The following is a 26,525-nucleotide window of genomic DNA, read 5'->3' as shown; positions in this document are numbered from 1 at the left end:
TCTCAGGCCATTGTTGCCATTGTCAGGCCACCCTTATGCAATATTTACCAAATCTTGAAATTGCTCTCTGATAGGATTTTTTCTTTTCAGATTTGATATCTGGAAAGCACCACCATGCAATTTTGTAACATGTATTGCTTTCAGGGTTTGAGCATACTGGATTTTAAAACTTTCTGAAAACAAGGCTTTGGGATGCATAACACAGAAAGATGACACATGCAAGTGAAATTGCACATGAGGGTTGGCCTTTTATTATATTTCTGCTGATTGGTAGTAATTCTTTCACTTATAACATAGGCCCCCATTGCAATAATTTTTAAATGCACAATGTCCTCCATTTCAGAGCAGTGAGGTCAGCAGTGGCGTTATAGGCCATTTCAACTTATGAGGCCTGTTGTGCTGTGAGGGGGACAATTACATTTCACATTAAATAGTAATGTTTCACTATTGTAAAAGTTTTAAACATGTAGTGTCTTTTTTTTAAAAAGACGACAATGTATATACAATCTTATTCCCTAAACATCACCAAGTAATAAAATGTATTGCCTTTTCAAATCCCAGATGATTGCCCCTGCTTGTCAGTGGAACTTTTAGTAATCTGGAGCAACCGCCACATTGATTCGGGCTTGAGTAGAATGCACTTTTGTGTTTTCCATAATTCGCCTTGTTAAACAGTCATGCTTTTCAATATCTTATGAATTGTTTGTTTGTGTTCAAGCTTGCTTTGCAATTCTTTCCTCTGCCACTAATGATTCACTTTGATGCTGATGCAGCCTGACTGAATCTTAGGCAGGGCATTAGGCAACACACACATACACACACATCTCAGTCTCTGAAAAAATTAAGGCAGGCAAATGCTGAATATGTTTGATTGTATTTTACAGATTTATACATGATAGCTTGTTAATATAAACATATATTAGAATGTGTACACACACACATTCAGTTATTTCATAAATACATTTGCAGACCCAACTATTGATTATTTTTCCAGCAGCTACATTCTGGTCGGTCTCTCTCTCTCTCTCATCTCGTTGTAGTCTAATGTCACGGATAAACCATTATCTGCTATGAGCAATGTAGGGTGCAGCTGAGTTTACCTAAACAGACATATTAGTGGAGTATGGTTCACATTAAAGGGATAGTTCACCCAAAAATGAAAATTCAGTAATTATTTGTTCAATTTAGGTGAACTGATGAACTGTCCTTTTAACATGGAATGCTTGTAAGTGAATGCCTCAGAGCCAAATTATGCATTCCTCCCTTAAACCTTCTGAAATACAAGGGCATATTTGTAAACATTCAACAAACATCCTGTTTTTCCTCATATAGAGCCTGCAGAGCAATTAGACTGTTTCTCAAAACTCTGAGACTGAGAGCAGAGGATGTTATTTAATCATTCTTGCCAGCTTGACAGAACGCAAGGATGATTTCTTACTCACAACTCCCCTGAGACAAAAGTCTAGACACTAATAAATGCATGTTGATTTACTTAGACTTGTTCTACAGGCCTTTACAATGCCATTACTGTACATACAATGCAAGGTGTATTGTGTGCCTTATATATGCATGAGTTTTTATTTCTAGAAGTATTAAACATCTGTATTCAATTTTTGCCTGAACAACTCAACATGCAGACTCCATTAAAACTTTTTTTTTTTTTTCAGATAATTTTTTCATAAAAGATGAGCTTTATAATGTTTTGTATTTGGAAACTTCGTATTTTTAAAGAAACTTAAGGTGAAAGATGAAAACTACTTGTTGAAATGTCTTGATAGAATGTTCAGCTTTCAAAACGTCTCGGGTTACTTAACTGTAACCCCTGTTGAAAAAGCGTAACGAGATGCTGCGCTGATTTAGCGCTTTGAGAACGTGGTGTCATCATCAGGATGCGCCGGTACAGGTGCATCGTCAGGTATTTTGTCTGAAGAGCAGTCCTGGGGCATCCTCAGTGCGGCAATGAAGCGCAGCATCTCGTTCCGCTTTTTCAGGGAACAGGGGTTAGAGGTCAGTAAACCGAGACGTTACCTATCAAAAGCGGAATGAGATGCTGTGCTGATTTAGCGCTATGGGAACGAGAATACCCACGCCGCCGCACTGCGGATGTCTGGACCACTTACGGTTGTGTAGTTGTGCTTACAAGAGCTCGAGAGGTCTCAGACATGAGCTTGTGATATTGACTCAAGGACATAAGAGCCCGGAGTGGCATGAACATCCAAACTATAAAATCTTATGGATGTGTGAGTAGAGGACCAGCCTGCCGCATTACAAACATGCTGCAGAGGGACACCTCTGGCCAAAGCTTTAGAGGAGGCGAACCCTCTGGTAGAGTGAGCCCTGATCCCTACTGGCGAAGCTTGACCACGTGCCTCATAGGCCAGGGCAATAGCATCCCTCACCCAAAGTGACATTGTTTGCTTGGTAGCACCACCCCCTTGTTACGGCCCCCATGACAAACGAATAGTTGTCCTGACTTACGCCACTGGCTAGTGTGGTGGACATAAGCCTGAAGGGCACAGAGTGGACACAGTCTGTAAAGTCTTTCCTGATCCGGCGTTGTAAATGGCGGGAAACAGAAGGCTTCAAGAGTGACCGGATGTATGGCCGAGAAAGGAACCTTAGGCAGGTAGTCAGGATGAGGGTGCAATATTGCTTTAGCCATTCCTGGGGCAAAATCAAAGCAGAATGGCAAGATGGACAGAGCCTGCAAATCCCCAATTCTTTTTAGATAAGTAATCGCCATAAGAAAAACCATCTTGAGAGTCAGATGTTTATCAGACGCTAACGCTAGAGGTTCAAAGGGGGTCTCAACCAGACCCTCAAGGATTATTGCTAAGTCCAATGAAGGGATCCTGGTTCTAGCAGGAGGTCTTAATCGCATGGCTCCACATACGAGGCGAGTGAGCAGAGGATGTTTCCCCAATGGCATCCCGTCAGTCAAGGCATGGCAAGCCGATAGAGCAGCCACATAAACCCTGAGAGTGGCGGGGCATGTGCCTGCTGATAATTTTCCCTGCAGAAAGTCCAGAACTGAAGCAATCTGGCAGTTAACTGGATCTATATTATGTGCACTGCATCATCTTTCAAAGACACCCCATTTATTGGCATAACTTCTTCTAGTAGAGGGAGCCCTAGCGCTTAGAATGGTCTCGATGACTTCAGGTGAAAGCCCAGTGTCCCTCATTTGGTACCCTTCAGGGGCCAAACATGAAGGTTCCACAGATCCGGCCGGGGATGAAATATCGTCCCTGCGCCTGATACAGAAAGTTCCTCCTGTCCGGAATAGCCCAATGTGAGCCGTCGAGGAGAGACATTATCTGCGAGAACCATACCCTGTTCGGCCAACGCGGCGCCATCAGTAAGAGGCGGAACCCTTGCTGGCGAACTCCGGCCAGGACTCCCGTGAGCAGAGAAGCCGGAGGAAAAGCATTCAGGCGCATTCTGGGCCATGTATGCACCATCGCATCCAGACCCAGGGGGGCTGAGGGACATTGCGCTGTCTGTTGGGAGGCGAAGAGGTCCACTTCCGCTCTGTAAAATCTCATACAGATTTGTTTCACTACCTCGGGGTGGAGTTTCCACTCCCCCGTCGGTATTTTCAGTCTGGACCGTAAATCTGCTCCCACATTCAGGCATCCAGGGATATAAACTGCTCTGATTGACAGGAGCTTGCCCTGGGCCTAAAGGAGAATCTACCGTGCCAGTCTGTTCAGCTGGCATGAACGTTGACCTCCTTGATGGTGCTGTGTTGTCTATACGCACCAGGACATGGCAGCCTCTCAGATACTGGAGGAAGTATTTCAGGGCCAGAAATACAGCCATCAACTTGAGAAAATTGATGTGCCAATCGAGCTGATGACCTTCCCATTCCCCTTGCGCTGGATGACCACTTACAACCGCTCCTCAGCCCGTCAGGGAGGTATCTGTCGTTAGCAAATTGCGATGGCAAGACACACCTAGAGTGGGACCCAAGGTGGGGTACGATCATTTTTAGAAAGAGAAAGGTTTTCTGCTCACCGCCTAACAAATTCTAACAGAGGAAAGTAGAAATTTTTGACAGGGTTGAGAAGCACAACACACACAGAATGGTTTGAAGACAAAAGACCTGACGATGCACCTGTGGTGAATCTATTTATAGCCCCTGTACCGGCGCATCTTGATGATGTCATCAGCAGAGGCTATAAATTCTAGTCAATTTCATTGACGTGTTGCACACATATTCACAGCTGGTCACTCCTAAAGACTTTCCCAAAGAGCTAAATCAGCACAGCATCAAAGTGTAGCTTTTGATAGGGAACTGATATTTCCTTTTGGAAATCCAAATCTAGTTGTCTATAGCCACTCTAGCATTGCAGTTTATGTTTTATTGTCTATGATATTTTATAACAAATTTTCAGATTGTAGTTCAGGCCATGTTTCTCACCAACTGTAATACTGTATATGATATTTACCTTCAATTTGCCAAACTCTGGCTCGCCAGTTAGTTCTCTGCAATATATGTTTAAGTTGCCAACACATACTGCTGACTGTATGATTCATACATGCAATGAAGAATAGCCAAGAGTCTAAATGAGGAGATGGAGTTTGGCAAGATAACTCTGAGAGAACTTTATCAGTGAGTTGCAGTGACATCTTCCTCAGTCCCGTGTCACTGGATCTCGGCGCCGGCCACATGAGCCGCTGTGTTTGGCCTGTGCGTTCAGGATTGGAAGGGGCTTGTTGCCGTAAAGCATGTATGCGAGAAGATATAGCAAAGGACAGCGAGGAGGGAAAGACCCAAAAGACTCCAGAGGTCTCTCTGAATCACTGCCGCTGTTTGAAGGATGATGAGGCATTGCTGTAAGGAAGGCTGAGCAATGTAGGGTGCAGCTGAGCTGACCTAAACAGACATATTAGTGGAGTATGGTTCACATTAAAGGGATATTTCACCCAAAAATGAAAATTCAGTCATTATTTGTTCAATTTAGGTGAACTGATGAACTGTCCTTTTAACATGGAATGCTTGTAAGTGAATACCTCAGAGCCAAATTATACTTTTGCATTATGCTTCTGTGTGATTCTCCTTTGCTTTTGCTTTTTTTATTCCTAATTTCAGTCAAAATATTTACAGATTTTTAGATTAATGGTTTCTTAAGATGTTTTTCAAAGACGGCATTTACAATGGCACTCCTATAATTTTTAGGGGTCTTTTAGGAAGTGTAAATCCCAAGGCAGTAACTTTCATATATTCTTTTTTAATTCATGTTTGAATAGTGCTGTATTCCACATTGATATACATAATGTGTGTACAGGGTGCAATTGATAGGAAGTCAGGGTCAGGGGAGTCTAAAAATCTTTTAGTCTTTTATTTTTCACATAAAAGTATGTTTTAATAGGCTTTTTGTTGTGCCAGACGAATATCAGTAGATCTAAGTATTTCCTAGTTTGATTAGATTCAGTTCACAAGGGCTTAGTTCTGATAAGATTTGAAATTATTCTGATTAATTTGTTTATTTCAGTTACTATATGCCTTTTGCTTACAAATGAAAGAAATTATCTCTCAGTTAATGTTGTTATTTTTACTGACAACATTCAAACTTGGTACACTACGAAAAAAAATAATAATTTCAGAACAGGGCAAAAATGCCTCGGTTACTGTCGTAACCTCTGTTCCCTGATGGAGGGAACAAGAAGTTGTGTCGATGTAGTGACACTAGGGTCGATCTCGAGAGCCCGAGACACCTTCAGATCTTTGAGAAAAGGCCAATGAGAATTGGTGAGTAGAATTTGCATGTCACTCCCCCTGACATACGGGTAGAAAAGGGAGGCAGGAATGCGGATTCATTCAGGTTTTGCACTGAGGAGCCGAGACATTCCCCTTCTGTCACTCACGCGACGTTGTGTAGATGTGAAAACTGTGTTACGTGTACTGCAGATGCAGGTGTAGGCAAGCTACTGTGAGCATAGGAACAGATGCACTCGGACTGCACGTAGCCTCCCCAGATGCCCTAAAACGTCATGTAATTCCAAACAACCCTGAGGGGGGGGAAGGAGACGAATCTAGTATGGGAGCAGGCCGTGCCAGCCGTGACAATACGTGACAGGGAAGGCATTCTTCTCCGTTCCTATTCTTTCAGGGGGGAAATACCCCACGGAGGCAACACCCTGCCCTGAAGGAGATTGTAAAAAAGTGGCGAATACATCATATGGCTCTAAGGGCGCACATGGAAGAGGCACGGTGGTAGGCCAAGCCCTTCATAGTGGAGGAGCTCTACAAACACAGTGACCTGGGCAGAGAGGACTCGGCCAAAGGAGACGCGGGTCTACCGGAAAAAAGGGAGACCGTACCGTGGAAGATACATCACAGGAGGATACCGGGAAAACCAAGACCTGTGGAGCACTTACCCCAGTACAGGGCACGTTAGCACACATACTGGGTCTGACTACAAATTCCACCGCTGAATTTGTGAGCCAGAGAGCTAGGAGGAAGGACATCCACGGTTCATAGGTCGGGAACACGCATGGTAGAGAAGAGCGCACAGCTTCACCTTCATGGAGGGGATAGGCGCTGTACACAAGTGATACACCCGGCCAGCTGACGAAAGTATGCTTCCTTCAGGTCTACCGCCGCGAAACAATCTTGATGCCGGATGCATGTCAGAATGTGCTTTTGCATCAGCACCTTGAATGGGAGTCTGTGCAAGGCCCGGTTCAAGACTCGCAGGTCCAAGATTGGCCGCAACCCACCGCTCTTCTTGCGAACGATTAAGTAAGGGCTGTAAAACCCCTGTCTTACCTCGGCTGGAGGGACAGGCTCTATCGCGCCCTTCCGTAGGAGGACCATGATCTCCGATTGTAGGACGGCAGTGCTCTCGGCCTTCACTAACATGAAGAGAATGCCGCGGAACAGGGGCGGGTGCCTGGCAAATGTTTTTTTTATATCTTATTTTTATTTGTTTACTTGAGTATAGCTGAAAATAGTGATCACAGGAAGCAATTAAATTCCTTACTAAATCCTTCACATTGAATGCAACACATGTACAGCATGCAGTACTGCCATGTTTAGTATTCATTCCTCTCTTCTTCTCCATAACAATATCTTCTACATAAACAATCTGGCCAGAGGGAAAGATAGTTGTTCAGATTGAAAGGGATGATACGGACTGCCATGTGACAAAAAAATTACAACATTGAACAGCAAAAAATCAGAACAAAACAACTAGGATCAAACATAACACTTCGGGGAAAGAGCTGGACATCAGACCGTCTCCAAATCCCAAAGTGTGTCCAACGTGCTAAATTCATTGCCATTTTTTAGCTACAGATCTACAGATTAATCTACAGAATTTTGAAGTAGAACATTGAACAATGCATGAACAGTCATTACAATGTTGCTTGATCTTGCCAATTTTTCGTTTTGACCAAGCAATGGAACAACCTTAGTTGTGCTGAGTGTCTATTTTGTGATTCTTGATAGGAATATGAAAGGCATTTCTCTCAAGAGCCTTGCAAATGTATTATGCAGAATTTTCCAAGACAGCAGAAGAAGAAAGAGGCTTTGCTTTCTTGCTTTCATCAATGTCTACAAAGCACAAAGCAAACATGTAAATGAGTCTTGGTTGTGTTCATATACACTTAATAGGAAGAACAATTCTTGAAGTACACTGGCGGCCAAATGTTTGGAATAATATACAGATTTTACTCTTATGGAAAGATATTGATACTTTTATTCACCAAAGTGGCATTCAACTGATTACAGTGTACAGTGGTGGCCAAAAATATTGGCACCATTGGTAAATATGAGCAAAGAAGGCTGTGAAATAAAAAAATCAGCATTGTTTATCGTTTTGATCTTTCATTCAAAGAAATCACAAAAATCTAACATGAAACAGGGGAAATATTTCATTATTAAATAAATATTTTTTTCTCCAAAACGCATTGGCCATAATTATTGGCACCCTTTTATTCAACAATTTTTGCAACCTCCCTTTGCCAAGATAACAGCTCTGAGAGAAGCTCTAAGTCTTCTCTTATAATGCCTAGTGAGATTGGAGAACACCTGGCAAGGGCTATGAGACCATTCCTCCATACAGAATCTCCACAGGTCCTTCAAATTCAGAAGCCTATGTTGGTGGTAGGGCTGGGCGATAAAAGAATATCAATATTTATCGTGATAAAAACACTCCATGTCGACAATAAGCTTTTGAATAATTTTCAATGTTTAGCCTTGCTAAAAAAGCTAACAGTTTGGCTTTGTGAGTCGCGTAGTGAGCGAATGTGAATGAGCGCTTTCAATTTTTGTAAAATTGACAGCCGCATGGGGCAAGCGGTTCCCTAACGTTGGGAGTGGCTTTGTGCGGATTTCTTCCACTTCAGTGGAAACACAGACTGTATGAAGTTGTTATTGCCCCCGCTACGCAGGTCACCGTGTTCCACAAAACAACAGTGCCATTACATCATATCTGATCTTTCTGTGCTGTATTCTTGAATATTTATATATATATATATATATATATATATATATATATATATATATATAGCACTGAAACACACTTCACTGATGCCCTGTCCCGGTACGCACCCACTTCCTTTTTCCTCACATGTTAGAAAACATGAGGTGCGTGTTTCCAGAGCGCCTTTAGACCATAAAGATTTTTCTTTCTAAATTTTGTTTTATTACTCCGCATGTTCCAAGCCTTTAATAATAAACAAATAGATTTCTGTTCTAATTTTGTGAAATTATTCAGATTTCATCATCTCTGACAAGTATGAAAGACAAACAATTACTAGTTTGTAGCCTAGTCTTTCTCACTTTAATGGAAATAGAAAAATGGTCCATTCAGACTTTTACATTTTCAAAAGTTTCTTTCTGGAGATACCCCTAAACCCCCAAACAGTATCATTCCTCAGTCACATTGGCTTCTATATATATATATATATATATATATATATATATATATATATATATATATATACATATACCTTCATTATGATTCAAAATGAACAGATCATCTTATAACATTCATATCCAACTGCACTCAATTGATAAACTCTATAAACTATTGTAATATTTTCATAGAAAACGTAGTTTTGTAAAGACTATTTAGACTGTTTAGCATTTAGTTTTCTCTTCTTTTTTTGGAAATTAAAAAAAATTTGCAAATGTGATTGAATATCGTGATAAATATCGATATCGAATGATACGATAAAGAATATCGTGATAATATTTTTTGCCATATCACCCAGCTCTAGTTGGTGGGTTCAGGTCAGGGGACTTCTTTAGTCTTACCCACTGTGATTAATGATTGATGATTAAGGCCATGTTCCTAGTCACCCAGGTGCACTAAAAATGTTTTTAATATGAATGGAAATATACTACATATATATAGTTTACTAATAAGAATTTCTAGGGGTGCCAATAATTGTGGCCAATGTGTTTTGGAGAAAAATATTATGGAGATATTTCCCCTCTTCCAATTGTTTTACTTCAATTAAAGTTTAGATTTATGGGAATTAGTTTAATGAAAGATATTTTTGGCCACCACTGTATTGTCAGGATTTCACATTAATAATGTGAAAACGTTACTATTACAATAATAATAAAAAAGGTTTAGAACTTCTTAAACTACTTCAAATAATTTTCCATTTTCCTCCATGTGCAGCAATGAGAGCTTTGCAGATCTTTGGTATTCTAGCTGTAAGTTTGTCCAGATAGTCAGGTGACATTACACCGCACGCTTCCTGTTGCACTTGCCATAGATGTTGATGTCTTAACAAGCACTTCTCATGCACCTTACAGTCTAGCTAATCCCACAAAAGCTCAATAGGGTGAAGATCCATAACACTCTTTTCCAATTATCTGTTGTCATATGTCTGTGTTTCTTTGCCCAAGTCTGGCTTTGATTTTTTTGTGCTTTGAAATACAGTCTCTCTCTCAGGGCAAAGAGTTCACCCAAACATGAAAATTCTGTTATCATTTACTCCCCCTCATGTCCTTTGGAACTCCTAAACTCCTCTAAACTTACTTTAATCACAAAGAAATTATTGTTTAAAGAAGATCTTGGATGCTTTTTTGCATATTATGAAAGTGAATGGGGATAGGTGCTGTCCAAAAAACAAAAAGCATGATAATGTACATTACCATAAAAGTAATCCATATGATTGGTGCGCTGCTAAATCCATAAAGTTTTCTAAAGCCATACGATATATATCTTGAGATTACTGTGAAATTTAAGTAATTATTTACTGAAAATGTTGTCCACTTCCTTATGGGATTTTAGAGCTACAGCGGATATTCTTCAGTATATACAGGATATTTTTCAAAATGTGATCTTTTTTCACCCATGTAAGAAAGGAAGTCTTATAGGTTTGTATCAACAGAGAATGTTAAATGTAAATGGGTGAACTTCCTTTATGAACAATGTTGTGCAATATCAGGACTGCAGTACACAGTTAAATCTCTCCTGAGCATCATGCATAGAATTATGTTTTGTACATTACATGGCATTGAATCTGTTTGCTTTGTCCAATAACAAGGTTGTTTATGCACAATAGAGGTGACAGTTCCACCTTGAAAATTCCATTTCAAACTGATGTCCCGAGCTATTGATTTTAGCTCCAGGGGTGTCCTAATATTGAAAGCTCTGACTGCAACCAAATAGAGGGTCAGGCAATATTTTCCATTACCGACTCATCACTAGGTCTGGGTGAGAGGGGCTGTGTAAAAGCTTTTAGAACATGAACCAAATGCCAGTCAGTGGTGGTGCGACTGAGGCCCTGAGCAACAGAATTTTCCACTTATCCTCAGCCTGTGTGAATGTATGGCCAAGGGATACACTTAAACTACCAAATCCCTTCAAGCCTCCAGGGCAACACATCTTAAGTGTCCACTTCTTCTTTTGCTTCTTAGAAAAGAAGAATCATTCTCACACTGACCTCGGGACTCAGCTTTTTAAAGGCATTGGGGAAAGAACCTTTCTTTTCAGTGTCAAAAGAAACTTAAATTATCACAAAGGAAGCCATAAAGAATTGGACTGTTATTTTTGTTTTGAGGACCAGGGAGGAGAGAGATTTTCCTCCAGCACATAAAATAAGAGGTCGTTATTATGCGCTTCAGTCTCCCTGTGCACTCAGCGATTTATGGATTTTTCAGACCTCTCAAAGCAAAGGCACTGAGCCAGTACAGCAGTCCTCATGTCACAACCCAGCTATGCAGTCAGAAATTAGCTTCTTAATTAAACCCTCCAGGCTTGATGTTCAACTAGGGCTTACAGACAACGTTAAACTGATCAATCCAGGAAGTGATTTTGCATAGCATGGCAGCTCTGTCAGACGTATGGTAAAAGAATACTTTGAGAATTAAGTACAAGAGACTACGAATGTGTAAAAGTACACGCAGAATCCAAAAGTCTGTGCGTTGGACTTGATGACTAATCGGTCTTAAAAGGAATAGTTCATCCAAAAATGAAATGTATTCCCATGTCATCTTGTCAACATTTTTCAGTGAAAATCTTGTTTTTTGTAGAGCAACTGCATGTCATATTCTTTGTTTAGTCTACACATACAAAACAAGCTGAGAACTGTGTTCACATGAGATGTAAACCATGAATCAGACTGTGCTAAACCAAAGACTGTTTAGCCCAAGACGGACCACTTGTGTTTAAATTAATTGAAGGAATTGGAATTCCCAATATGGCGGATGTAGAAAAGGAAGTCCTGCATTACAGGTAAAAAGATCCTATCACCTTTTAGATACAGCCATCGCCTGTCAGTCAACTCAAGAACGCACATGCACATTAGCTTGACCAGCCTGAAAAATAGTATTTTTAGTGTGATCTGAGCTAAAGAAGCACAATTGATGATACCATTGTTGTCAAATTTGACTGCTGATTAAAAATTTGTTCTTTGATAATAATCTTAGAACAACCGTTTTGGAGATGTTGATCTTTCTGCATTAAAGTAGATAGGAGCTGTACTTTTATGCCGTTTGAAACCATAGAAAATAGCTGCTTGGGGGGGTATGCCTTGCAAGAGACTTTGGTTAAACTTACTCTTTAGGACTGTTACTGATAGCCAAATTGAATCTGCAGAATTTGGACACGCATCATTCATAAATGTCTACACATTCCCTGTCTCTTGTGTGCTTGTTTATTAAATATTTGAGCTAATTTGATAAAACATTCAGCAGCCAATAATACTCCAGTTCTCTCAAACAGATTTTACCATGTTTAAACACATTCTGCAAGTTTTGTAGATTTTCCAACAGTATCAGCACAAAAAATGCCAAAAAATTTCAGATTCTGGACCTACTGTAGACTAATCTAAACTCTTATCCATCATTGCATTCATGTACACAATGGACATCACTCTGATTGGTCATAATACAATGCTGCAAAACAATTAAGAAAAACAAAACACATTGTAATGTAAATAGAAAATGTAGACCTAAATGTAGAGTGGACCTAAATGTAATGCTGTAATTGACGCCTTTCATGAATAGTTAAGTGCAGCAGCTGTTATTGTTATTTTGATTGTTTTTCTGATTAATTGTCATAGTGCTAAATGCAAGTTCTCTCATGAACAAATATCTCTCAAAGCATGCCAAGGGTCACAAGGAACTTTTTTAAAAGTTGTATTATTTTTAACTTGACACAGCATTTTAAAAATGCAATGCTCATGGTGACACAATCAAAAAATTGTGTGTGATGTGTTGCAATGGCCAAAGACGTACCTCTGAATGTGTGTAGCTTTAGCAACAGTGTTTTAAAAGAGGTTAAGTGAAAGACGCTACTTTTCTGAGTGGGTTTTACAACTAAAGCATAGCACGCTGTCAACCTACTAATAAAAGCACCACCAATAAAATATATAAATAAATAACTCGTATAGAAAATAATAAAACATTTAAAGATTTATCCAACTAGCTGACAATAGTGTTCCATGCCTACAAGGTGCTGATACGGTGTCCAGAAATGTCATCATGATTTCTATTAAATTAGACTCCATCCACCCTTTCATGCACTATACGATTGTTCTGTCATTGTCTCCTTCATGCTCGTCAGGGCCGATTAGCTTACTCAATTGATAATTTTATGATGGCCAATTGCTGTTCCCAAACAATCTGACCATGCATCTCCCTCCCAGACCAACAGAATGCTGCCTTTTGACCTTGCTGGGGGCAATAGTTGAGTTTACATATAGGACCAGGCACTTTCCATTTTTCCTCATTGTGCCTACCGTCTTCCATCTTTGGTCCTCACTCAACCTCGGGAACTTTTCCTCTATCTGGTAAGGATGTTCCATTATCTGCACCAATTTTGTTTTGGGACTCTAGTTATGATTTTTGTTTCTTGGTTGACTTCACCATGGCACTCATTACAAATGTATTTTTCTTTGTGAATGTTTAAACTTTGTCTCTTTGAATCAGTGTTTCAATGCTCTTTGTTTGCCTTTAGTGACAGCACTGAGCTTACCTCTGTAGAGAAAGGAAGTTGCTGGCACCTCAGAAAATGCTTTCGAATTTGACATCTGAGATTTCATATGACTTCAGTTGGGTTTTAGTTTAGAACAGGGGTGGGGAACTTTTTTACATTAAGGGCCATTTGAGTATTTACAAAATTATTCACGGGCCATACAATTGCTTGCAATTTCTGATTGTGGGTTGAAATGAATGAACACATTCCGTTACGTGTTCACACACCAAAAACACTAACAATTCTGTCTATTATACAATATTTTGTGTTGTTCAGTGGCGGGCCGAGCATTAAAATCTAGACCTTCAGTATGATTCATGCCGACCATACAGTAATTGGATTCCATTCCCCGATATTAGGAAGATGACGTATAAGGAAACAAAACTGCAATGCTCCCGTTTGCTTAGCAGGGGTTTGGTTCCCATTAGAGATATCTCCTAGCTACCCAACTGATAAACAATGCTGCAGTGCTAGCATTTGTGCTTCAGGTGTATGATTATCAAAAGAGATTATAATGTTTTATACACCTGTTTCTGCAGGCGTTTGTTAAACAAGCTTTAATATCATGTCATGTGGAAACAAACTGATTTATCGATATTACTTAATAAAGTGAATGTTTATCACTTACTTTGTATATCTCCCTGAGTGTCGACATGTTTGTGTGACTTCATGCACCTGCTTCTCGGTGAAATCAGAGTTGAGAATTTCTGCACGAGCCTTCAAGTTGTAATTCTGACTTAAAGATGCATTCCATTACACTTTCCCTAGTAGGAAGATGTCAAATCTGACTTTCCGAGTTGAATGGAGTACAGCACTACTTTTCAAAACTTGATCTGACACTAAATGCTCCAGCAGCCTAATTTACATTTAGAAAACTCCTTGTGTTGCTATAACAAACAAAAATAACTTACCAATTTTCTTGAAGTGAAAATCAGTCCTCCTTTCCTGTTTAATAAATTAAGCAATCACACGGTCATGCAGAACATCTTAGGTTTTGAAATCTCCATAAGGATCTCTTTCTCAGTGGTGATAGCGTCAGTTATGACAATCTCACACTCTTCGCTTTCAAATTACATCACTGACAGCATCACTAAATGCCAGCTACAGGTGAAACTCGAAAAATTAGAATATTGTGCAAAAGTTCATTAATTTCAGTAATTCAACTTAAAAGGTGAAACTAATATATTATATAGACTCATTACAAGCAAAGTAAGATATTTCAAGCCTTTATTTTATATAATTTTGATGATTATGGCTTACAGCTTATGAAAACCCCAAATTCAGAATCTCAGAAAATTAGAATATTACATGAAATCAATAAAAAAAAGGATTTTAAATACAGAAATGTCGGCCCTCTGAAAAGTATAATCATGCATATGTACTCAGTACTTGGTTTGGGCCCCTTTTGCATTAATTACTGCCTCAGTGCGGCGTGGCATGGATGCTATCAGCCTGTGGCACTGCTGAGGTGTTATGGAAGACCAAGATGCTTCAATAGCGGCCTTCAGCTCTTCTGCATTGTTTGGTCTCATGTCTCTCATCTTTCTCTTGGCAATGCCCCATAGATTCTCTATGGGGTTCAGGTCAGGCGAGTTTGCTGGCCAATCAAGCACAGTAATACCATGGTCATTGGTATTGACCAATGACCATGGTATTAGTTTCACCTTTTAAGTTTCACCTTTTAAGTTGAATTACTGAAATTAATGAACTTTTGCACGATATTCTAATTTTTCGAGTTTCACCTGTAGAAGGCCTTGACCGGGACATATCCTAAAGATCACACCCACCAAGAACAAATAAATCAATCTGATTGGCTGATGAATCTGACAATCTGACTTTAGTTGCCCATTCATTTGCACTGTTGAGGGATTCTGAAGAATTTCTGAAGGCCTGATGGGGTGGAGCTCAAACTCACGCATTGCTTCGGGCCTGCGATTTGTAAAACAGTTGTCACACTTAGCTTACAAGAATCAAGGAATACATTCTGACTGGATAAACTTTTTGTTTTTCTCTATTTGTTTGTAGATTAATTAAGAGTGGAAAGCGATTAAAAATACATAGGCAAAAAGGTGATTGAGAATGAAAGGATGAAAAATATTGATTTGGCATGTTAGGCCAGCAGAGAAAGCTTTGCTGGCCCTGAGAATTCACCACTGGTGTTATTATCATTTAAAATAATTTTTAAACATTATTTGAAAGGAATTTTTTTTTTCTCAGATTAATTGAGTCAAGGACATTTTTTGCTTTTCAAATTATTTATACGGCTTTGTACAGGCCCTGAGTTCTGACGTTCCCCACCCATGGATTAGAAAGACCTTGTATCGTTTCTCTCAGTTATCGGTGTACTGTATTATCCCTTTTAATAATTGTACAAAATAATGGCTTATTTTGGCCTTTTTAAAGCGCTTTGAGGGATTGACATTGACATTGACATGAAACAAAAATCAAATTTTGTACTATTTGTCCTAATAATATGTGTGTTTAGTTCCCATAAATGGGATGTGATGGGGTTTTAACCTCAATAGTTCATGATTAATTCCTATTTTGCTGGCCAACTACCATAAACAAATTAGCCAGTGGGGTTCTTAATCCAGCTTGTGCCAGCAAAGCTCCCCATAATTCCTCACTCTGCCAGATTAAAATGGGTGGAAGACACAATGACTCTCAGATATTGTAATGTTGATCGAAAGCCACCCCTCACCCAGCTTAAACCTCCTGGTTTGTAGGCCATGTCTGTTAGCCTGTTTTTATTGCTCACGCCATTGGTCTTTAGCTTGGAAAAAATTAGGACAAGCAGGGTGAGTGAAAGGTGGAGGGGGCACGGAAGCATATGAAGGTTGAAGTTTAAATGTCACAACAAGACAAATATTCACTGTAATGACCGAAGTAACTGTTGTAAACGTCTACGGATGGTAAGTAGACCAGATACCCTGGGCTGGACCAGACTGTAGGAATGGGAATGTGCAATGGTGGGCACAGCTGACGCATCACCCAGTGGAGACACACAGACGGCTGGAGATTGGGTGCTGATTCTGCCCCTAATATCCCTGGGGCTGCTCACTGACCGTAGTGGGACTCCTTTACCATCAAAAACCTTAACCTCAACCCAACCAATGTCAAAGGAATCAACGAACAACGCACTTGCTGCAGTGAAATTTGGATTTAGGCGATTATTTACGCATTGTATTTGGCGAGAGATCACGTGTCCACTGCCTCACCCACATGACCTCATACCAGGGCCAATGAGATGGTGCCGTTCCATCGGGGCTGAGCAAGAGAACAGCAGAGAAATCATTTTCCCTCTGTGATTTTTAATTCCAGTTCTTTCCGAACGTCAATATCGGTGGCCATCGGTTAGGAGCTCTGTGAAGGTAAATCTTTTTACGTTTTCAAACGTTATTCTTAGCATATGCTTCAATACATCCTTGTGGCCTGGTGTATGCAGCTGTAATATCTATTGGCCATTGGAAATAGCATTCTCAATGGCAGTTAACTGAAAAATAAATGTTACATTGTCTTTACGTATTATGTTCCAATACAGATTGAATAGGTATCATTCCTCTCATTGCCCAAGCCTGTGAGCATGATTGTGTTGGACATGAGAAACCCAATAAAGACTTTATGGCTGTTTACCATAAATTTAAATGGTACATTTAAATCTTAAGAAATATGATGGAAGTTTAAGATGGATTTATTTTTCTGGCTAAATGTCTTGAGATTTTGATACAAATGATTTGATTCATTTGTTGTGGGTTATGGCATATTTTTTGTAATATTTGCATATCTTTCGACAATGGTCTGTATGCCGCAGACAGTAATGCGTTTAGGACTTTGACTTGTGTGTCAGTCTCAGTTGCAATTGCAACCTTGATGGCAGTTTGTAACACTAAACACTGCTCATCCCTTTGATTAATGCTTCTAGAGAGGTACGCAATTTTCTTCACTGTCGTTACTACAATTATCATCATCGGTTCTTTATCTGTCACAATGAAGCGGAAGAGATTTTTTCCAAAAAAAACTGTTGGCACAAAGTCTGCCCAATGCCAGCATTTTATCAGATGTATGAACAGTGCCTCAACCCGAGAGGTTAAATTGGTTGGTTTATTATTATATTATCTTGCCGAAATGTCAAATGGACATGGCTCGTTGGTGCCATGGAAAAGTCTTATAGAGATGTTGAGCAACTACAGAGAATACATATCTCACTTTATGTATAGATGTTTACTTAAGGATTCATTTATGGAGGTTAAGGATAAATTCCAATATTTATCAGCATGTCGATGATTTCAGCACTGGTTAGCACTGTGCTGCCTGGAGACGACCAGAGCTGTCTCCGTTTAGCATTTCGCCACTTTCTCCTTCCTTCAATCGGTAGGCCGTTAGCGTAGCATTGCTCGTTGGTACTGATGTCTCAGCTCTCAGTTCTCGGGATTGTTTTTTTTTTCTTTCATCTTGCATTGGCATTGCTGGGCGACTGAGCTTTTGATTATAATTTGGTTTGAGATCCAGGCAAGGGCGACTGATCAGGGCTGACAGTTTTCGAGCCGCCTGTCAGGCTGAGTAGGGGAGGGTGCCCCTGCAGACACGCGTACTTTAACAAAAGGCTCTTCTAGAGTTGTTCACATCTGAGTGTCCGAACACCCCTCCTTCCTCAACACACAACACCCAGCCAAATGGACCCCAGCCTTGGTGATGCTGCATGCCCACAGGGAACGCATAGACAAGAGAAAAACACATTTTACAGTGAAAAACTATACTATCACTTACACTATGTGTGTCGGACCCGACGGGAATTGATGTTTGGATGAGCAGAAGTTTTTCATCAATATTTTCTTCATGAAAGACTTTGATTAAGCAAATTACTTGATCTGTATCAAGAAGCGTATGATTGCTCACTTTGTGCATGAGCTTGAAAACAAGGACTATATCTTGTGCAGAATTGACCAGGTTGTAATAAATACTTTTTGTTCTTTGGTTATTTATAATTTAAACATTCAACAAAAACAGGCGAGGACAAGATTTGAATAACTTCATAGAACATTATAACAATTTTCACTTGCCAAGTTTTAGTTATTGATTCAGAAAGATTAGGCTTTTCTCCAACTTTTAAGGATATTTTTGTTTGTTTTGTTTTTCCCCAAATTGCAAATCCAATCTCTGTGGAAATATCAGATTTGATGCATAGAGAAATAACAAGAAGCCACAGTACTTCTGTTGCATTGTATGTACAGTGTTAAACATTATACAGTATGATCCATTGAAGGAGACCGTGTGAATCTGAATCAAACTCAATTATTTCATTTCTGCATACAGCATATTTACAATTTTATGCTAACATGGTCTTTTAAAATGGATTACGCTCATAATGACTTTCTTGCCGGACTTCCACAAACAAAAATAGATAATCTACATGCAGTAATACCATTTTCATTTATTGCTGTGTTGTTTTTGATATGGGTCATTGATTCTTTTTTGCATGTCTAAGCAAATAATCACAAGTTTAGGAGGTGAGTTTTGCCTTGTAACTTTCCTAAAGTGACACTTTTTGAGTTTCAAATGGATTGTCATTTATTTGTCATATAGGGTGATAATTCTAATACAATACATTTGAAAGCAATGTAGCCACATGCACAATGATAATACAGTATTACCATCTACATACATTGCATTTAAGATAAATATGCAGAAATCAATGAAACTATGCAGTGATGATGGTGCATTGGACATGAATGCACCAGCCTTTATTCTGATGAACTAGTAGCTGAAGGACTGTAATCCCTAATATAGATGAAATCACCTCAGTACTAGAATGTAACCACATATTCAAGAAATTAGAACAACCCATTATTCACAAAGGTCTTTTACCCACTTTTATGTTTGTTGGATTGTGTAAGACCAATTGCTTGTTTTGTTCCTCATTTGTAAGTCACTTTGGTTAAAAGTGTCTGCTAAACAACTAAACATAAATGTTAATTATATATGTAGATTCACAAATCATATGCTTTTAGTTACCAATAAGATCATAGAAGTGTCTATGATCCAGAATTCCACAGATTTCCCCCAAATCTTTGCAGACTATGTGAAACAAATCTGGATATGCCATTTGGACACAACCATGGGTAATACTTTACAGTGGTTACAGATCTCCAGAGCACAATCTGACAAAAATACAACATAATCAATGTAGTATTTGAGTGTCATAAACTGGGGAGGTTCTGTACATGAATTCATTCAAAATGTTCCATTACAGTTTAAGTTGAATACAACACTCTGCATTTGCATTCTCCTTATGGCATGGAATTATTGAGCAGGCTTATGGCTGGTTTATGTTAGAATGTAATGACTGCTTTGGAAGATTTGGACAGGCCAGATGATGATTCCAATTCAGATTATATTTAGCATTTTCCTCTTGTGCCTGTTTATTGCTTTGTGTCTTTTGTGTTTTTAAAATTGCAACATTCTTAGGAATTGTGTATTATCTTCCAACATGATTCCCTTTCTGTTTCTCTAATGACTTGCAGATCAAGTGCTGTAACCCAGCTCTTTGTACTGAGGTTTAAATTTAATTCCTCCCCAGTGACCCCTCATAAGGACCTCATTCAGAGGAGAAAATATCCTCTTCCAGCTGCAGTAATCAAAACAGAGATTTATATTTCTATTAAAGGGACCGTTTGCACGTATCCCTAATGTAAGTGATTTTTTTTGTCGTTTTCATAATATTATTGCTCTTACTGTAGAATCTGTATTTAAATTGAAGAGTATTTTGCTGTTTATTTGTAACATGAGTTGTAAACTGAATAAGCAAACTGTAATTAAAAATAATAATTAAAAGGCACAAACAACCATAATTAAATGTGCATTATAATGCAAACACGCTACAAGTTATTAGCAACTCACTGGCTATTTGTAACCGTTGCTTTTGACAGTCTTTTTGGAGTGAACATACAATTGTTAACTTTTTCATAAAATAATTGGGGAAAAACAAATGATCAGTATCAAATTGCTTAAAGTAGTGCTCTTCAGTTATCGTCATTGTGGCAAATGTGACCACCCTGCATAACAAAATCATTTGTAGACATTGTATTTTATATTTAAATTTTTTTTACAGTAGAAAGTAAAGCATATCATACAGCAAGCATTCTGTTTGATCCATGCAGATATACATATTTTTTTTTTCTTTATGATCTCTTTACATTCGTATAAATACAAACCCTGCTTTAAATCTCCATTAAAGTATTCTGCTCCGGATTCTTAATCATGTTGGAAATCATATTCTGTTGCAGTACACTTGTAACATTAATCCTCTTTTTTGTCTCCGCCCACAACACCAAATGTACTTTTTGATAATTATCATTTTCATGTCAAGCACAAATACTGTTGAAGCATTTACAATCTCTGCACAACCAGTGATTTCTTCACTTATTTAACATTTCTGCACTGATTTAGGGGGAAAATCTGTGGAATTATGCAGGATGGTTTTAAACTTAGTAAACTGTGTTTTAGTAAAATTTCTGAAATGGAGTACTATATTTTTAAAGAAGAAAGCATTATCAAATTAGACAAAGTATTTAATAAACGAACATGCAAGTAATTAAAAACATTTAATTAGTATTAGTATAGCAGAAATATCTAAACATCCTAAAAAAATTATAAATTGACTTAAGAAAGCAAAATTGCGTAATATATTAAGATAACTTGTTTTTAGAGAAAACATTTGAATTACATGTCATTTCTTACCCCATTGGTAATTTTATTTTCTTGATTTAAGCATAAATATAACAAAATTGAGTGAGGTTTTGATGGGGCTTTTTTTTTTTTTTAATACTGAGAAGAAATCTCTAGTGTCTTATTTGGGTGCATATTTACTGTGGGCCTACTAATAACCAATGTATTTGTTTGGTGAAGTTACCAATTTTAGAAAATGACCAGACTTGTTAGATTCTTGAGCTATATGAAAGGTTACACCAGAACAACATCTTAAACTAAGTAAAAATAGTTTGGACAGCATGAACAATTTTATTTGGTTCTTGTTTGTGCCTCATTAAGAATGGCTGAACCACTTCCGCCACACTATTCTGCCGATTATTCCTCTTATACCTCCTCCTTTCCTGGTTGCTTTTTGTCTCTCATCCATGTGTACGCCAATGGTTGTGATTTCGAGAGCAAGAGAAAAGACAAACGGCCTCGGGCTGTAATTTGCCCTGAAATTTCATATAAGCCAGAGTCTCCAATAAACACTGTCTCCTCTTGTTATGCTCCTGCCCTTGATACACTGACAGGACTAGTGATGTGTTTAACACGATAAATCATAGCGCTTGATCTGTCCAGGCCCCTCTGTCAGCCCTCCCAACCAGCTCAAGCCCACTTGTTAGGGGACTTACCCATGTATCTGCCAGTGAACTCTCAGTGAATCCCAACCTGGGGTACTTCAAGGGATTGTTCACCCAAAAATAAAAACACTAAAGGAGATGTAAAGTAGAATGTTTAGTGTCAGTCACCATTCACCTTCATTGCTTCTTCTATGCAATGAAAATTAATACCTAATATTCTGCCCTCCTTTAACATCTCCGTTTGTGTTTCAAGGAAGAAAGTAAGTTATACAAGTGTATGTGCATGTATATATATATATATATATATATTTGTCTTTTCAATTATTTTTATCAACACAACTTTGGAAAAGTATTAGTGGCAGGGTAATCTAAACACACCACCAATGCTCAGCGTCAAAAATCCAAAAAAAGTCCCACTGAGCGCATAGTTTTCCCTTAAATTTTACCCAAATCATTATCGAAGGACAAAGATTATTTACTATAGCCATCGCTGGATGATATATTGTGTATATGTGTCTTTCAAATAGCATACACAATGTATTTTCAGATACAAGTAGATCATTTTGTGGTTTGACAGCTTGAATGAAAGATCTATTCAAGGCCACATACAGAGAATTTGCATGACAAACATCACCATTTTGAATTGTTCAGTTTGTGCAGCTATACCAGTTTCATACACTAACCTGCAAACTCCTCAATGTCACTTTGTCCATTCTTGAAGAAGTACAAAAACCTTTGAAACTTTGGACTGCCATCTTCTGCGTCTTATGTGTGTGTGTGTGTGTGTGTGTGATCGTGACCGTGACTGGCTTCAGTAAAAGTTATATCACCCTTTTGTGGTCTCCCAATACTATTACACAAGACTGTTAATCAGAGGCCAACTGAGTGAATTGGAGAGCATACAATTTAGGCTTCTAATTGAAATGTCGGCTAATTTTAAATCAATTTAATTCATTTTTATTTGTATAGCACTTTTTTGAAACACACATAATTTCAAAGCAGCTTTACAGAAAATCATGAATTAACAGAAAATGAAAACTGTAATATCTATAAAGTCTTGAGTCACCATTGTGTAGTTTGATTAAATTTGACTGTAAATTGAGTATAAAAATAAATAATTAAATAATTAAATCAAAATTGTATTTAGAATCACAGGGGTTCGGCAAGCGAATGCGACTGTGGCAAGGAACACAAAACTTCAGAAGATGTTGGTTAATGGAGAAAAATAACTTTGGGGGCCAGTTCCCCTCTGGCTAAACAGCATGAATATAAGTGCTGGTCATGGTTTAAAATAAGTAAACTAAATAAATGTTTATACAAAGATTTTGAATGAACTGTAAGATTAATGACTAATGTCTTTGACGTTCATCCTGGATTAATTGCAGAAGTTCACATTGATGCATTGTCCTTTGTTAATTGGCTGATGAAGGCTTTTGTTGGTAAATAATTGAAAGTCTATGTATTCCATGTTAAGAGTGAAGTCCATCATTAGACCAAGATGATGCAGGCAGAGATCTGTGAGGTGCATCGCAGTTCAACCGGCAGGTAATTTCAGTGGGGTCTATAATAAATCAAAGATTCAGGCAGTGGCATATGAAGTATTCCATGACTTATGGTTGTATTTGGCATAAGTTCAGACTCTGAAGTCCATCATAATAGAATAAAGTGATGTCTGGCTGGCACCAGCTGCGACACCAAGGAGGAACAGAGCTGGATCTGCCTGGCTCTGGTAACCTCAGGATATGAATCCCGAGGTTGAGACAGGGAAACAAATAGAATAATATTAGCATAGATGCCATTCAATTTTTGGCAGATTTATAGAGCATGAAAAAATTTTCTGGTTCTGGCAGACTTAACTAAAGCAGCCTAATTGAGAGTTGATGGATAAATTAGGTGTATGCCTGGCTAAATAGATGAGTCTTTAGTCCCAAACTGTGTTAGGGAGACTATTCCATAGTTTAGGAGCCAAATAGGAAAATGATCTACCTCCTTTTGTGGATTTTGATATTCTAGGAACTATTAACAGGCCTGAATTTTGCAATCATAATGAACGTGATGGAATATAGCATAGTAGAATGTCACTTAATTACTCTGCAGCTAGACCATTCAAAGCTTTGTACGTAGTTAGCAAACTTTTTATATTAATACATAATTTAATAGGTCTCCAATTTAACGATGAAAGAATGGGGCTAATATTATCATATTTATTGGTTCTAGTCCGCACTCTTGCTGCCGCATTTTGAACAAATTGAAGTTTATTTATTTAACTTGCAGAACATCCTCCTAGTAACGCATTACAATAATCTAGTCTTGAGGTCATGAACGCATGAATTCGTTTTTTGGCATCAGCAACAGAGAGCATGTTTCGTAACTTAGCAATATTTCTGAAGTGGAAGAATACTGTTCAACAAACATTGGAAATTTGATTTGCAAGGGAAAGATTGGTATCAAATATAACACCTAAGTTCTTCGCTGTAGAAGACGATGTAACAGTACATCCATTGAGAGTCAAATTATATTTTAGCAGCTCATTTTTTAGAGGGTTTTGGTTGAATAATTAGTACCTCTGTTTTGTCGGAATTGAGAAAAAAGTCATTTCTGGCTATCCAATCTTTGTTTACATGTACACACTCTGCTAATTTGGTGAATTGTGAAATTTCATTGGGTTTCGAAGAAATATAAAGTTGGGTATAACGTCTGCATAACAGTGGAAACTTATTCCTCGATTCCTGATAATATCTCCCAGGGGACGAATATATAAGGAGAAAAGCAGAGGCCCTAAAACTGATCCCTGTGGCACATGTTTGACAATTCCTCGTTTACACAAAGTGGTAGCAGTCTACTAAATGGGACCTAAACCATGCTAATTCAAGTCCACAAATGCCAACATAATTCTCATGTCTATTCAAGAGAATTAATTTTAATATAACAATGCCTCAAACACATGTCAATAAAATAACGTGATTGATATATATAGATATTCTATAACATCCCTACATACATACATGAAATTACAAACTTTGATCTCTCAGGGAATTGTTTTTATTCATGAATCAATTAGTTAAAAAGGAAATTAAGTACACTGTAAAACATGTCAGTAATTTTAACAGTAAAATACTGTAAAAATGCTACAGAAATAAAATGTTAATTGATTAACAAATATTAACTGTAAAATATAGAGTAAAATGTTTTAATATATTTTAAAAGACAATACAGTAGTTTTTACAATAAAATGGTGTAAAAATTACATTATTTAAATGTAAAAAGTAAGATTTTCCTGTAAAATTAATGGTAAAAAGAACAAGAGAGTACATGTACTTTTTTACAGTAAATTATTGTTAAAATTACAGTAAAAAACAGTAATCGGGCATTCCCACAATCCGCTGCGTGACCCATTACATTTCATTATATTTTATGGGAATAGTTATGTTTCATCATATTTTTAATATCAGTTACGTATACTGGGGTATTCTGTGTTATTTTGATGTAATTTAGTTACTGTTTACTGCATTATTTAAATCTCACATGTGTTATTTAAATCTCACCATGTGTTTAGTGTTTGCGTGAGTGATGCTGAGCACTGTCTCTGTACTGATGAACTTCATGTCATCATGTGCACTTCTGTAGTTACTACGGTGATTAAAAAATACCTTATAAAGTAAACAACAGATTTTTACAGTTTCAGAAGGCATGTTTATGAATTTCTTTTACTGTAGATTTAACAGATTATTTATTATTTTTTTTTTTACAGAGCCAGTATTATTACAACCATTTTAAACTGTTTAAACTGTTTTGTAAAGTTGTTTACATTTAACTGTATTTTCTACATAATTATTCTGGCAGCCACAGCTGCCAGATTTAATCAGAATTTCTCATCCGATTAGAGTGTAATAAATGTACTAACTCAGCTTCAACTCTTCAACCCTTCAACTCCTCTACTGAAGCAAGAATTTGATACAGTAAGTGCTTAATATATGGCTAATGTGTTTTGGTTCTGGACAGTGTGTCAGCAGTTTGAATGGACATGTCTGCAGCAACAGAACATTTTGTCACCCAGTTTTTGGTACAAAAATGTTTGATTTTGTCTTCAGGAAAATTCCATTGTTATGCTTCCAATGTACTGTACCCACATTTCTATTGTATTATGATTTTCCCCAGTAGAGGTCATTATCTATGAACAGTTGACAAATGGCGTGTTTATACCATCCTTTTTTTCTAAGCAGTGGTCATTTTATAGGGAGTAAAGTATTTGTTGTTTTCTGTGGGAGTGAATTGTAGCCTCAGGTTCTGTCTCCTATTATTTTCTCTATTATAAAGTCAGACAGTTGTAAACAACATGGTTATTTTTTTTAAGTCCCCTGATATCATAACATCTCTTTGGAGGTAGCAGTTTTAAATGTTCTTTGAATATACCCAGTCTATTGTGTCTGTACACCCTGAATCCACAGACCCTAACCTTCCTTCACTGGGGAAGTGCTGAAGGCAAATAGTCACAAGCAGCATTTTGTCCCCTCAAATCTAACATAGTTTATGGCAATCAGACCAGATTCTATGTTTTCTTGTATTACCCATGTATTTTTTATTACCTTTATATTCCATTTATTGATTTAATTAATGCAAGTTAACCTGCCCACATTGAGACGATTTTTTTTAATCAATAAAGCAATAATCTTTGGTGTCAACATATTTCTTAGCTACATTAAACAAGGTTAGGTTGGACAGAACTTTATGGGACACCAGCAAGGAC

At 38.0% G+C, this 26,525-nt stretch overlaps 1 protein-coding gene across 14 annotated transcripts in view; it reads left to right on the top strand.

Annotated features, from left to right (window-relative positions):
* pcbp3 (poly(rC) binding protein 3) overlaps positions 1 to 26,525 on the top strand; it is a 102,884-nt gene that overhangs the window by 48,358 nt on the left and 28,001 nt on the right. Inside the window, exon 1 of one of the 14 annotated variants that reach the window (XM_052142859.1) lies at positions 13,180 to 13,263. The exons of 12 other annotated variants lie outside the window; for them this stretch is intronic. The gene's annotated coding sequence lies outside the window, so the exon portion shown is untranslated. Of the gene's footprint in view, positions 1 to 13,179; positions 13,264 to 16,710; positions 16,820 to 26,525 lie in introns of those variants that run through there. One more of the 14 variants, XM_052142858.1, reaches the window with a different exon arrangement.

Source organism: Xyrauchen texanus, chromosome 14 (genome assembly GCF_025860055.1).
Source record: "Xyrauchen texanus isolate HMW12.3.18 chromosome 14, RBS_HiC_50CHRs, whole genome shotgun sequence".
NCBI classification, from domain to species: Eukaryota; Metazoa; Chordata; class Actinopteri; order Cypriniformes; family Catostomidae; genus Xyrauchen; species Xyrauchen texanus.
Note: the sequence above shows the minus strand (reverse complement) of the source record. Positions and strands in the feature narration are given on the sequence as shown.